The sequence below is a fragment of the Nasonia vitripennis genome, chromosome 1, assembly GCF_009193385.2.
Source record: "Nasonia vitripennis strain AsymCx chromosome 1, Nvit_psr_1.1, whole genome shotgun sequence".
In the NCBI taxonomy this organism is placed as follows: domain Eukaryota; kingdom Metazoa; phylum Arthropoda; class Insecta; order Hymenoptera; family Pteromalidae; genus Nasonia; species Nasonia vitripennis.
The window spans coordinates 1780631-1794030 of record NC_045757.1 but is presented as its reverse complement, the minus strand read 5'-3'; the positions used below and the strand labels follow the sequence as shown (position 1 = coordinate 1794030).

Here is a 13400-nt window from a genome sequence, read left to right as displayed (position 1 = left end):
AAGGAAATTACTATTCAAAGTTCATCAAGATTATTATTAAATCTGCGAATGCAATTTCTTCCTTGCGAACAATTCATATTAGGATTTTAGTTTTCGACTATTGGATGACATTTAGTGATTATTTAATACATATTACGCTGTTCAACACTTAAATTAATGCTTAATTATTTGTTAAATTTTTAACTTGCAGATTAGTTTCGGTTTTATTTATTACGGAATTATTACTTTTAGTTGCTTCATTTTTCCATTCGAATTGTTTTTTACACATATCGACATAAATGAATAAAATCTAGAAACTATAAATTTGGAATTTCTTTACTCTAAGCTTATGCATTAGCTAGTTAAAATTAATATTGATAATTGTACTCAATATCGCTATACGCAAATTTGGAAATATGGAAATCAGCATATATAGATTGTCAAATAAAAGCGAACTACTACATATCATCAAAATGTTTAACTACCCTAATTTCGGGTTTGCTCGTTTTTGTTCCCTTTCACCCTACGATCATGACCATTACTGGTTAGGGTACTTTTTTCTTTATCGCCTTCTTCATTCTTCTCAGTTTCAAGTTCTTAACAAGCTCGTAAATGGTTATGCACTGATCGCGAAATATCTCCTCTACCTAACCTTTAATCCTATCTTTTTAAAGATGGTCCTTACATGTAACCTAAGCTGCTACTTAACATTTTAAGATAGAGATACCAAGTATTCATCGAAATCTTAGTTATGCATAATCTTAAATGGTATTATAGATTATATGCAACCTTGACTTATTATGAATAGCCAATACTCTGTACCTTAAGATTAGAAAGAACGTTAAGCTTGCAACGGCTAATAAATGCAGCTGCTCTAAATGTACGATTGATCAATAGTTTTGAATTATAAATGTGTGCGTTTGCTGGTATTATTCAATTTTAAAAATGTATAGAAAGAAAAAAAATTAGAAAAATAAAAATCAAGATCAAACTTAGAAGTCGATATCAAGATAACGTTCCTTGTTAGCACTGTGTTATTTACTTTTAAAGTATTCCCATACCAAGTATCTTAAGATATAGCTACTAAATATTCATCGCATTAATCTGGATTGTACATAACCTTAAGGAACTAGATTACGCTTAATCGTGATGTGTATACTATGAATATTCCTATTTATTATCTTAAGATTCATAAAGAACGCCAAGCTTGTGCGACTACATCAGAATTAATGTAAAAAAAACGCGTTTATAAGTCTAATTCAATTAATGAGAAAAAACTAAGCATTATTTCAAATAATTATATAAAAATAAAAAAAAACACAAAACAAAAATTACAAAAGCATTGTAAAAAAGTGCAATTCCAAAGTTTTCTATTATCAAATACGTATATTGTACCGAAGATTACCGTAAGATGTTTATTACTTGGCGAGATTATTGTTATTTTCTACACCATTTAATTGGGCGGTTTGAGCTTTGACGTACACTTATTTTGATGTTAAAATGGTCTTTTATACTCTCTTTGAATGCGGATGCAGTCGCTTTCGCCTATCAGTATGATCTCCGTGTATTCAAATAATTTATTTGAGTGAAAATTTCCTATTTCCTTAGGATAATTGACTCTTTAATAACCTTTTGAATGCCGGAGAGACTTCACAACGAATACACGCCTGACATCTTGATTATTTTTAGTTGTTTTAATCTTAAATCGTAATTATTTGTCAAAGAACTGTTTTACTTAAAGCGTAATTTATTTTAAATTATTTAAAATTTCATCTCGTTGTTAAAGCGCTTCTTGATCGACATTGTCTCCGGGAGGTATAATGTGAAGCCAAGTAACTAGTTAGTTACTGTACACTTCACATTATGCCTCGCGAAGACGACTCTAACACGTTCAGCGACCTATCAAGCCGTTAATAATTACAGGAAGTTTCAATATTTTACAGCAAATTGATATTAAATTCGTGTATTTGTTTTTAACCAGAATAGAAATGGTTGTGGTACGACAATACAAAAATTGTTCTTACAATTTAACTCTTTTGCAACCCTAAGACTTCAGGAAGCTCCGCGTGAAATACGTATAGAAATGGTAAGTATCGATGTGTGCGTGAAGTTTGTGAGCGGCGCTAAGTTTGCAACAGCGCTACGAAATTCTTTTATGGCTCAAATACGTCACTCGCTTACTCACTTAATAACTATATATCAAGTTGTTATGCTTATGTTAATAATAAGAAGCGGACTTGGACCGCAAAAGAGTTAAAAACACCTACTTTCAATATGTTGGATATAAGCTTTTCAAATATGATGGTCGAAGCCGTGGCCTAGCATTATTTCATTAGCCCAAAGTTATTATTGGTTTTACACCCAGCGTTTGTTATACCTCCAGTATTATTTAATAACTCTTAAAAACCTTAATGTTTTGCTTTAAAAATGACTTCTTAAACTCGCATTACATTCTCTTATACAACCTCAAACATTAGATTTAATAATTATAATTGATGACTTAGATAAGTATGCATATATTAAAAATAATGTATAGATTAATTAAATATTACTTTCTTAAGGAACGAAGCAATGCTCAAAGAGCAACTATCCCATGACTTTTACGATTCGTAAAAGTCATGGGATAGTCGCTATCTTCGAACTGCTCTTCTTTGAAAAAGAAATCAAAAAAAGAAAATATTTTAGACCCTGTACTTTCCTAAATTAATTTAATAAAAACAAATAAAAAAAAAACTTATTTGGACAACAAATCAGATGAAAAATATATGTTGGAAATAATACAAATAAACTGCGGTCTGAGTTAAATAAATATTACAAGACAACAAAGACAGATCAGAACAAACTAATTCACAAAATTATATAAATATACAGCTCTATGGTATAGACGATTGTTTAGAGCGTAACTTGGTAATTTACGGGATCGGCTATTGCTTAATCGTATAGACCTATGTATATATACTTAGTATGATAGAGATGTTGATTACATACTTGTTTTATTTTCGCGAAATTGTTTAAAGATGCGCAAAATTTGTTGTGTTTTAGTATAAAAAAAGATTTGCCTCGAAAAAAGTGTTTGCGAATTCTACAATAAGACAAGTGGTAAATATATCAAACTCTGTTGTATATCTCCTTTTTATACTCGTTAAAGGCTCCTAATCACACATTTAAAGGACATCAGAAACGTTCGGTTTACAAGCACTAGAACCGTATATATCTAAAGGAATCACAGCTCGACGATCGCTGCTTCGATCAGAATTCAAAACTTATGCGCACTCATACAACGAGCATCAACTCGTATTTTTCTTTGTATTTGTCCAACAAATTTATCTCTCATACTCTCGTGTTGTACATAAAAGAAAGTATTGTAGGTTCGCGTACGTGCCCTATCTCAGTCTTAGCAGGGGCTAAGCAAAGGCAAAATTACGGTGGAAGTTTTTGCTGCTGTGCTTTGAATTTCGGAAAAATATTAGATGCGATGTTAAATAAGTTTTACTTTGGTTGTAATATTTATTTGTAACATTCGTCGGTGTTCACGCCCGGGGCGCCCCCGCCCCCTTGAGGGGCGCCGTATATCAATACCGTTAAGAAGCTAGATTTTCTCGCGTATATGCTATTTAAAAAATATATATATTTAAGATATAACAATTACGAATTATAATACTAATTATAGTTTTTCTTTTTGTAAAGAATAATAAGTCACCCCTTTAGTTCCGATACTAAAGGCGAGGATGGCGATAGAACGTACAAAAATTAAGATTTGTTCTCACTTTTCAAAAAAGTTTCGCATAGGCCAAACCTATGTAGTATTCGCTCTTGATGGCAAAGTTTAGAAGAAAAGCCCTCGAGTCGCAAAAACAAAAGTAATTAAACGTTGTGACCCACTTGCATGTACGTGCGTCTTCTTGCAGAAACAGGTCTCACACAAGTAGGCACGCCTAAGAACTACATTTTTCCGGTTTATGACTTTGTACAAAAGAAAAAGCAAAAGTCAGACGTTTTAATTACATGAAGCTCGTGTCGGAAGAAATCTTACAACTCGATCTTTCAAGATACACTAGGCGATCTATAACAAGTTAGGTATTCAAGTTTATAAAGTTACACATAAAAAAGAAGGCTGTTTAGCTTTCGATATCGACAATCGGTAAGATAGGTGTCTTCTTCAAGTTGTTCAAAATCTCATATACTGCGACTGATCGACAGATTAGCGCTTAGCCTAAATCTTATTAACGCAATCTCAAGGCTTCACCTACTACTGGCCTAACCAACCGATCTCAATGCGTGTTTTTACTTTTACTTCTCATACGTGCTAGAGTAGATGGGTCATCTGCCTAAACCTACTGAACTGTAGATTCAAATTCTGAAGCTCACGCAGAGTCAAATATGGTGTTCTTCTCGATAAATTAACGCTGTTGAGTAACTCTTAAATCATACTTAGAAGGTTGATTTTGCGTTTCGTTTTGCTACTGATTGCTAATCCTGAAGCCTCCTCGACCGAGGCGTCCGAAGACGCCCGGCGACAGTTAAGAAAATTTCGTAGTTGCGTGTCAAATAGCCTCGCTTACCATTTAAATCGATCGGCAGGTAAATCAACCAGGTTTTTGGGATCTCTTCTCATAACTCGACTGTTACGTTTTACTTTTGTTTGCTATGATTTAGGTATCTTCTAAAATAGCGTGGCGCGGTAGACTTTAAAAGAGGATGTGTTTCCAAGTTGAGTAATTAATGCGACGCTAAATCAAAAACAGAGAAAACAAATTTTCAAGTACTGACATTTTTACAATTTAACTTCATAACTTAATGTATATGTTTATAACTATTTTGCATTAATGCTAACTTGTTAGTTTAACATTTTTCGCATAGGCTTAATCGTTAAGAGCTTAGAATGCTGTATGAGTGTAATAAAGAGGCTCTTCGGAATATTTTTGCAAAAAAAGTCCAAAATGGTAAGACTGTAATGGTCTTTAAAGCAATGTGTATATTTTAAACTATTCTTGCGATTGCAAACAAATTTTTGGACATTGCAGAACCTCGTTTATTACGAAAAGCACTCGTAATTTCTTAAAAATCTCGACTATCTTAAAATTTTTTTATTATTTTACAAATTTCAGCGACTTAACGCCACGCTTACCTATTTCATTGGATTGTCGATTGTGAGATCCTAAACCAAAGACATTACATCAAAGGTGCAATGAGCAAAGTTTTACGACCATAACCCCGTAGGGTGCTCTGAAAATATAAAAAATAACGATTCGAAATATTCCGATTTGGAGCTGGTTATTAACTTATATTACGGAACCCTTTTGCTATTAGGTGAAAGAAACTATGGGAATAAAATGTCACTTACACCGAATAAAAAGAATTTATATTTTTCTCTCAACAAACGGAAAAGATCGATTGAGTCCTAAATTTTCTTAGTAGTCACTGGTTTTACTATTCACTAGCCTAGTCAATTTTTACTGGAAACAAACCGTCCCTACTAACACTTGGAGATTAAAGTGGATTAAAAAATTGAAATGGAGTACAAATGCCGATTAAAGTTGATCAAATTAACCTATTCTAATCGGCATTTGTGCTTCATTTTATTATTTCAATCCGTTATAATCTCCAACTGTTGGCAGGTATATGAATTTATGGACATTTAACCACTCAAATAATAACAACGTTTGTGCCTAGTACTAGTAGCTTTTACTGCGCGAACGTGTCGTGATTGTTTCAATCATTAGTGGCAGTAGTGAATAAAAAAAAATACGCCGCTCAACGTTGTGACCCGCCCACCTAGAACGAAGCCGGTCGGCTCTTCCTACTACTTGCTCATCCCAAACAAAAACAACGTTTCGAGCCGCCGAAGTTGATTCAGCGGTCAAGGTCGCTTTAAAAAAACTCGCCGACTCTGCCCCCACCATCGCGATAAAAACTGTTTACGCAAGAGGAGAGTGAAAAAAGTCAGTGGATTACTCACGGTTTAGTGCTGCACGGCCCACAGCCCGTCTGCCCTCAGTCTACATTGTCCCAGTTGAGTTGTCGTCCAGGAAGTGGAAACTACGTCGTCGAGCGACGATGAGAGTTGGAGGGGGGTAGTCAAGATTCTCTGCTGTCCTTCCTCAGTAACGGTGCGTTTACGAATGCGCCGCAGCCGGGCTGCCGCGTCCCTTATATAGCCGAGCGCGCCGCCAGCGCCGCTGGCTCAGCTTCTCGAACGTTCTAGAGCAACGTCCTTTATGTTTACGTGCCGGTGCGCAGATGCATCGTTGGCCGGGAATATCCCGTTCCCAGGCCTCGGCGAGCCACAATGGGATCGCATAATTCGCCGGGCCGCGAATTTCAAGGCTCGAGGGGGTAAAAAGGGCCTACTTCGCTGGAAATTCCCGGCGTCTGGCGCGGTTGATGTTTTGACGGCGCAAAAGCGCTGCGGCGCAGTAGAGCTCGCCGGAGTATTGATCGCCGCCCGTCCCGGCATCACCTCCTCTCTCTCTCAGCTGCACGTATAGAAAACGGACGAGCGTTCTGGCACGTTCGCCCGGGCTCCAGTGGCTTCGCGCGGCTATATCTGTATCTCTTCCCTTCTCGCCGGTCGCTGCGACTTTTTCTCTCTGCGCGTTGGTATCGCGATATACAAGTGTGCATACTTATACTAACGCACTGCAGAGGAGGCGGCCGAAACTGTAGGAGCCAGTATGCCGTAACCGCGACGTAAAAACGCAGCTGGACAGGAAGGGGGGAAGGCAAGAGAGAGAGAGAGAGAGAGAGAGAGTAGAAGGGAATTCCCATGGCAAGGTCAGAGCGGACGAGGCGAAAACAACACCGCCGGCGACAACTGCGCAACACTGCAACCGTCGAGCCGCCGGTTGTTGTCGAGGACCGAGTCGAGGATGAGCCCTTGGGACTCTGGAGACACGTGGGCTGGGCAGACGCCTTCGTCCTGCTGATAGCGAGTCCGCTGATGATCAACACCTGCACCGGTGCCTTCGTCCTCGGGCTGTGCTACTTCCTCGGTTCCACCATCCGGCAGGACGAGCCCAAGTCTTGCTGCGAGTCGTAGATCGTTTTGCCGCAACGTCGCAAAACGCTTGTAGGCTTTCCCCTCGCTCCGCAACAACGGACAAAATGGCGAGTTCTGTCTTGTGTTTCGTAGAGAGTTGACAGCTGTTATATGAGCGAGTTGCTTTTTATTGTAGAGCCGCTATTGAACGATCGTATTGGGGCGTGTAATGGAATTGTATTATACCCGCTTTGTACAAAGTTTGCTTTCGTGCAGAGGCTCTGTACCGTTGAGTCGTAACGTCGATGAAAAACAATTTGAAATATCGCATAACCAGCAAAATCCAATGAATGCTCGATTCGAGTAACCGATTTACGCGCGCAAGCTAAAAGCTTTAACAAGATGAAATTGAAAAGGCAGTTTAAAAACAACGTAAATTTACGAAGCGCGTTTTTCAACCATCCTTCTCATCGATTCTCAGCTCCTCTCGTTGAAAATGCGACGAAAACTGCTAAAAATACAATGATACATTAGCAGACAAAACAGCGATTATTGCAGTTCAAAAATAAAACTTGCATAACCGATCAATAAACAGACGGTTCGCGCACTTTCCTGCGGCTCTAGAGCAAAAATAGCCGCAATCACACACCGAGGAGCGTTGAAAAACTCTCGGGAATCGCGATTAAAACAAGAGGCTATAGTAGGCTGACGTGACATAAGAAACTGATGAAAATGTACGCTAATCAAAAGTAGCGACGCGCTAGACTTATACGCGTGAGTCACTTATAGGAGTTTGTTCCTTGTTGGGCGATAATAGACATGAAGTGTGATGTAGGTCAGTGCAGCTGTTATTTTTAACTTGCGTCGCGGAAGCGCCGGCACTTTTGTTTTTTTTTTTACTCCCGGCGAAGTACACGGCGCAGTGCGCGTGACAACAAAAAGGAGGAAAATTCCAGCGTGGTACCTCGGGCTTGTTTACATTCCTATTTGCAGGTTGTTTACGAGGACCGTTACAAAGTAACGAGCTGCTATTTTTAATGGGATTGAAAATGTCGGTAGATGGATAATGCTCCAATGAGTTATCGAGAAAAGCTGAATGTTTGCAACGAACAAGTGCCAATTTTGTATTTATTTATTCCAGCGGTATCCTGGGTCTATTGCGATGGTATTGTAAACGCGAAACGAATAAAAAACGTATGTATTTCAAAAAGCCGTTGCGTTTCTTTTCACCCTGACAACAAAACAGCTCTGAAAGTAAATACTGCAAGATAAAAACGGACAGAGGCAAGCTCGAAACGCGAACTTTTGTTTCACAGACTCGTCGGATTAGATACTACAACGCTGGCTGATGCTTTTGTAAAATTAAACAAGTTCTCTCTCTCTCTCTCTCTCTCTCTCTCTCTCTCTCTCTCTCTCTCTCTCTCTCTCTCTCTCTGTGCCGCGCGATTCTGCTGCGCACTACTATACACGATGGGAAAGTCCAACTTCACCCTCGAAAGCGGCAGTGAGTCAAAAACCCTCTCCAAAGGACTCTGCCTTCAGAATTTAATTATAGGATTGTTATTATTGCGACTCTTTTGTTAGCGAATGTTAATAGTAGAATCGTTTGCTTTGATCAATGCCGTAACGCGCAGATTCTGCAAAAGTCACGTAAGCACTGGCTAAAATTAAAGCGGCTACAATCGATAAGAGCTTCCTGTGTGTATGAATGAAAAGCTGGAAAAAGCTTCTACCTCTCGATGATTTAGCTGGATAACAAATTTCAAATTGAAAAATGTAGTTTTGAACCGTCTTTTACCAAAAAGGTATACGCCCACTTGAAACTCCGGCTTCTGCGTTCTATACGATCAATACAAAAATGCGTGTCACGCGAAGCTGAAAAGTCCAAAGGATTATTGCGCGGAAATAATATTTCATAAGTTTTTCCGTCTAGCAGCGATATTACGACGTAAAAGTGCACTTGCATTTCTGGAACGACGCAGAAACCGGCAGCTGCTCCGCCCGATCAATAATGGAGCAAATTAAGGCGCAAAAGGAACCAACCCTTTTGCATTGCAGAAATGCCGGTCACAGGCTTTGTGCTATTGCGCAATCCGACGTCCTTTTGTGTCAGGCCAGTCCTTCCATTGTTGCGAATGACATTTGTACTTATTACGTAATATCAGGAAAGAGCCTTTGCCGGTTATGAATCGCCTTTGGAATATGGTTTTTTACAGCGGAAGTTTCGTAAAATCTACAGTATTTTACAGTCGTTGAAGTTGTATGATAAAAAAATGAGACATCGTTTCTTTATGTCCGTCATTATACTTGTTCTTGCTAGAAACGAAATGTTCTTAAATTTATGCTTATACTTAGTTAATAACTTACCTCGAGTTTTCATGGCCTCTTTTATTTTTACATTAGCAATCAAATCATCTTGAATAATCGAATGGCAATCATATGATCGCATCAATCGATAGATTTTATTAGCGTTATTACAATGCTAAACGATCGGTTGTTTGCCTACATCTTGAATTTTCTTAAATTCTACGGAATATTTTGTGAAAATTGGTAGCAAATCTTACTGCTCCTTCCCCTTTAATACAACTCTCGGCGTCAAAATAGACGCGCATAACGCAGTGCATACATATGAACTATAAATAACCCAGCTGTTCAGCGGAGACAACGCATAAACCTTACTTATTCAAAGTCCATCCCAACATCTGAAAAAAACCATCAAAGCTCCTTTCATAAATCTCGATGCATAAAGCTATAAAACGTCAGCGGTAACATCGCCACTCCCACGTACGATTTCTCTAGAAAAATAAACGCAACCAATCCCGACAACTCGCACAACCTCCAGCCGGAGACTTTGTGTGCGAAAAATCAAGGCTCAACCTCGTGGTTCATCCATATAAACATCGGCGTTGGAAAACGCCGGTAAATATTCTGGGTCAATCTTTGGGAGTGTACGCCGGGTCGAGTCGAGAAAATTCGTCGCAGTTCCATCATGGCTGCACCGGTTGCCGGGAGCTGCAGTCGCGCCACCAGCCACTGCAGCCGTTGTTGGGCTGAACTACGACGTGCGAGAGAGATGAGTCGTGTGGATTTATCGTTGGTGGGACGGTGAAGTTGCGGGCTTACCGTCGGTTAGGTTGGTTAGACAGGGAACTGCGGCGAGCCAGATGGTGTTTTATCGATTTGACGGCGGCTCGTAGTTTCTGGAATGTTGGAGATGCTTCTACGGATTGGATTTTTATTCTTTGATTTAGAAATGGATCAGTTGTTTTGCGGATATGATCGGATTTCTGTTGAATGAGCTGCCATTGTTTCGACCGAAATTTTTTTCCAGGAGCTTCTTGTGCAACTTACATCTACTTTACAGAGTTAAGGCAAAGATAATCAGCATTTTATAGCCCTGAAAAAGTTTACAACTTTAAATTTCTTTCCATGCCACGAGTCCTGCAGCTTTCACTGTAACGATGAATATTTAAAAACCCGCATCGTCGGTACAATGTTTCTCTAAGAAAAGAACGCACAAACACCCATAATTACCGTACAACATTTTTTTCCATACCTGCGCAAACCAGTAATTAAACTCAACCCCATCTTCCATAGAGCTCGTGAAACATAAATTGGAAAACTTCCTCGCGGACTTCACAATAAAGCCGCCGGACAAAAAAAGCATCGCAGCGAGCTTCATCGAGAACCGATGTTACGCTTACCTCGACAGATGAATATTTGATCCCTGCGATACACCAGGGAAGGAAGATACAGCAACCGAAGGCTGTAATTAAACTTTCTTCCGATATCCATTCCGCGAAGGGTTTAAAAGCGTACGCGTGACGATGAATAAATGATCTAGTAAAGCTCGCGTTAGATGCGCCGTATCCGTAATTAAAACTTGCGGATAATAGTACGCGATTCGTAGAATACTTTGTTTATCTAGATAAACTATGGGAATTTTCGCGAGATGGGTACTGGTATTACGAGCAAAGTTTGAGCTGTGATTATGGTAGCGGATGACGATGTCGAGAGGATAGATACCATCTACGGTAGATCCGACACTGGGAAAAGATGTGGTCTGAGCTTGAACTAAGGGTGTAAAGTGAAAATAGAAGATTTTTGCGTATAATCTTCAAAAATAAAAATTGGAACGAGTATGAGCACGCAGTGCAAATGAGTCGCTACTTCCTGCGATCGATCGGTCTCTGGTCGTCCTCCTCCAGTCGATCGCAAGCCTATCTCCACAAGTTTCTCAACCTTCTCCTCATCGTGATCACCTATCTCCTGATAATGTTCATCCTGGTACCGTGTGCTCTGCACACCTTCATCGAAGAACCAAACATGGCGATTAAGATGAAGCTCATCGGACCCATGAGCTTCGCCCTCATGGCCGTGACCAAGTACGCCTCGCTCACGCAGAGGACCGCCGAAATAGCCCAGTGCTTTCGGCACGTCGAGGAGGACTGGGAGAACGGCTGCGCTATGGAGAAGAAGGTGAAGATTGAAAACAAAATGTATCAATAAATGAATTGTGTAAAACAGCGTGTGGTTGCGGTGATTTATCGTCACGCGAAAATCGGCCGATCCCTCTCGATCTTCTCGGGTATCTTCATGTACGGAGGTGGAATCTTCTACCACGGAATCATGCCCATGGCTGCCGTGCAGACCTTCTCCGCCAGTATCGACAATTCGCTGTCTTTGAATACGTCATCGGTTTTGGAAGTGGCCAAGAAGCCTCGGATCCTCACCTTTCCTACCTACAACGCCTGGCTGAACATCGAAATCAGCCCAATCTACGAGATCGTTTATCTGCTGCAGTGTTTCTCCGGCTTCGTTCTGGATACCGTAACCGTGGGTACCTGCAGCCTTGCCGCTGTCTTTGTGACCCATACCTGCGCCCAGTTGGAGCTTGTTATGATGCTGATTCGGAGGTACATCGACGGCGACGTTGGTCCAGACGATGTGCCCTATCCCAAGGATGCGACGACCCGAGAGGCCAGGCTCGCTGTCATTGTCACGAGGCACATCAGAGCGCTCAAGTTTGCCTTTTTCTGATTTTGGAATTGATGCTTACGTTACGTATTATATATTTAATTGTACGATACGTAGATTTGCAGCTCGAGTCGAGAAGTACCTGAATGGGATTTGCTTCGTGGAGTTCATCGGCTGCACCATGAACATCTGTTTCATAGGATACTATTGCCTAACCGTGTGAGGAGCGAGTTAACGATTCTTCCGATAGAATAAAAATGATGTCTTTTTACTAAAATGTAAGCTTTACAGGAATGGGAGCGGAAGGAACCGATAAGCACGACGACGTACTTCATACTTCTTGCGCCGTTCACGACCAATATCTTGTGAGCAGGTAAGAACGTAGTTTAAAACTGTATCTGTAACTGTAGCTTTGCTAATGAGTTTTTCCAAATAAGTGCACAAGAGTCGGCTCGATTTACCACACTATCGACTGGTACAATCTGCCTGGAAAAAGCGCCTCCGATCTGTTTTTCATAATAGCCGTCTCTCGATATCCTGCCAAGCTGACGGCTGGAAAGTTTGTTGATTTGAGACTCGTTACCTTTTCCAACGTGAGTTTCGGTGATTAAACGATTTTTATTAAACGAGTGTGATTATATTGACGAAATAATGTTTTGCAGGTGATGAAGTCAGCGTTCACATATTTTAATCTGATTAGGATAGTGATAATATGATCTCTAAAGATAGTCAAAAAATGGTTATCCAATATTTGAATAGATTTTGACGTTGATATGTATTAAATACTGTAGTTTTATAAAAATATACACGAAAAATGTATTTGTATTATATTTTATGATAAGAAAAGATAATATTTTCTCAATGTCTTCTTTCCAGGAAAGCTCTAGCAACTAACGTATCAAATGAACCCTTCGAATATCGAGTATAAAAATAAATCCCACGTGTCTCTGTCTGCGGTAACATTTTCGCCGAGCATTGTATATGCTTTCTTCCATCATCGTATATTTAAGTCCACGCTTGACAAAAAAGGAAGTGTCTATACCCTTTCAGAATACACACGCGCATCGCATACGTAATTGCTACAAATGCGCTTTTTGCGTCGTAAATACGATACTATGTTTGTCAAAGTTTTTTCACCGCTACGACGAATTATCAACCCAGTGAATGTTGCAGTGGACGAAGATGCGTAGTCTACAAAATTATTTTTCTTTTTTTACACTAACTGAACGTATAGAGCCACGAGTAAAAACGTGAATGAATTTACGGGTATATCTCGCGTACGTGCGCTTAAAGACAATTACTGCTTCGTGAATAAAAAAAGGGGGTTCGTGATCAATTCCCTATCAGGAATTCTGCCCACCGTCTCTGCCCTATCCGGAAATAAACTAACATGGGATAGCGGACTCTCACTATTGTTTCCATAGACAGTTGTTTTTTGAAGTTTAGAAGATGCGCATGAGGCTTA

At 39.8% G+C, this 13400-nt stretch overlaps 1 pseudogene; it reads left to right on the top strand.

Annotated features, from left to right (window-relative positions):
• Positions 11117-12651, top strand: Or4PSE (odorant receptor 4 pseudogene; annotated as a pseudogene).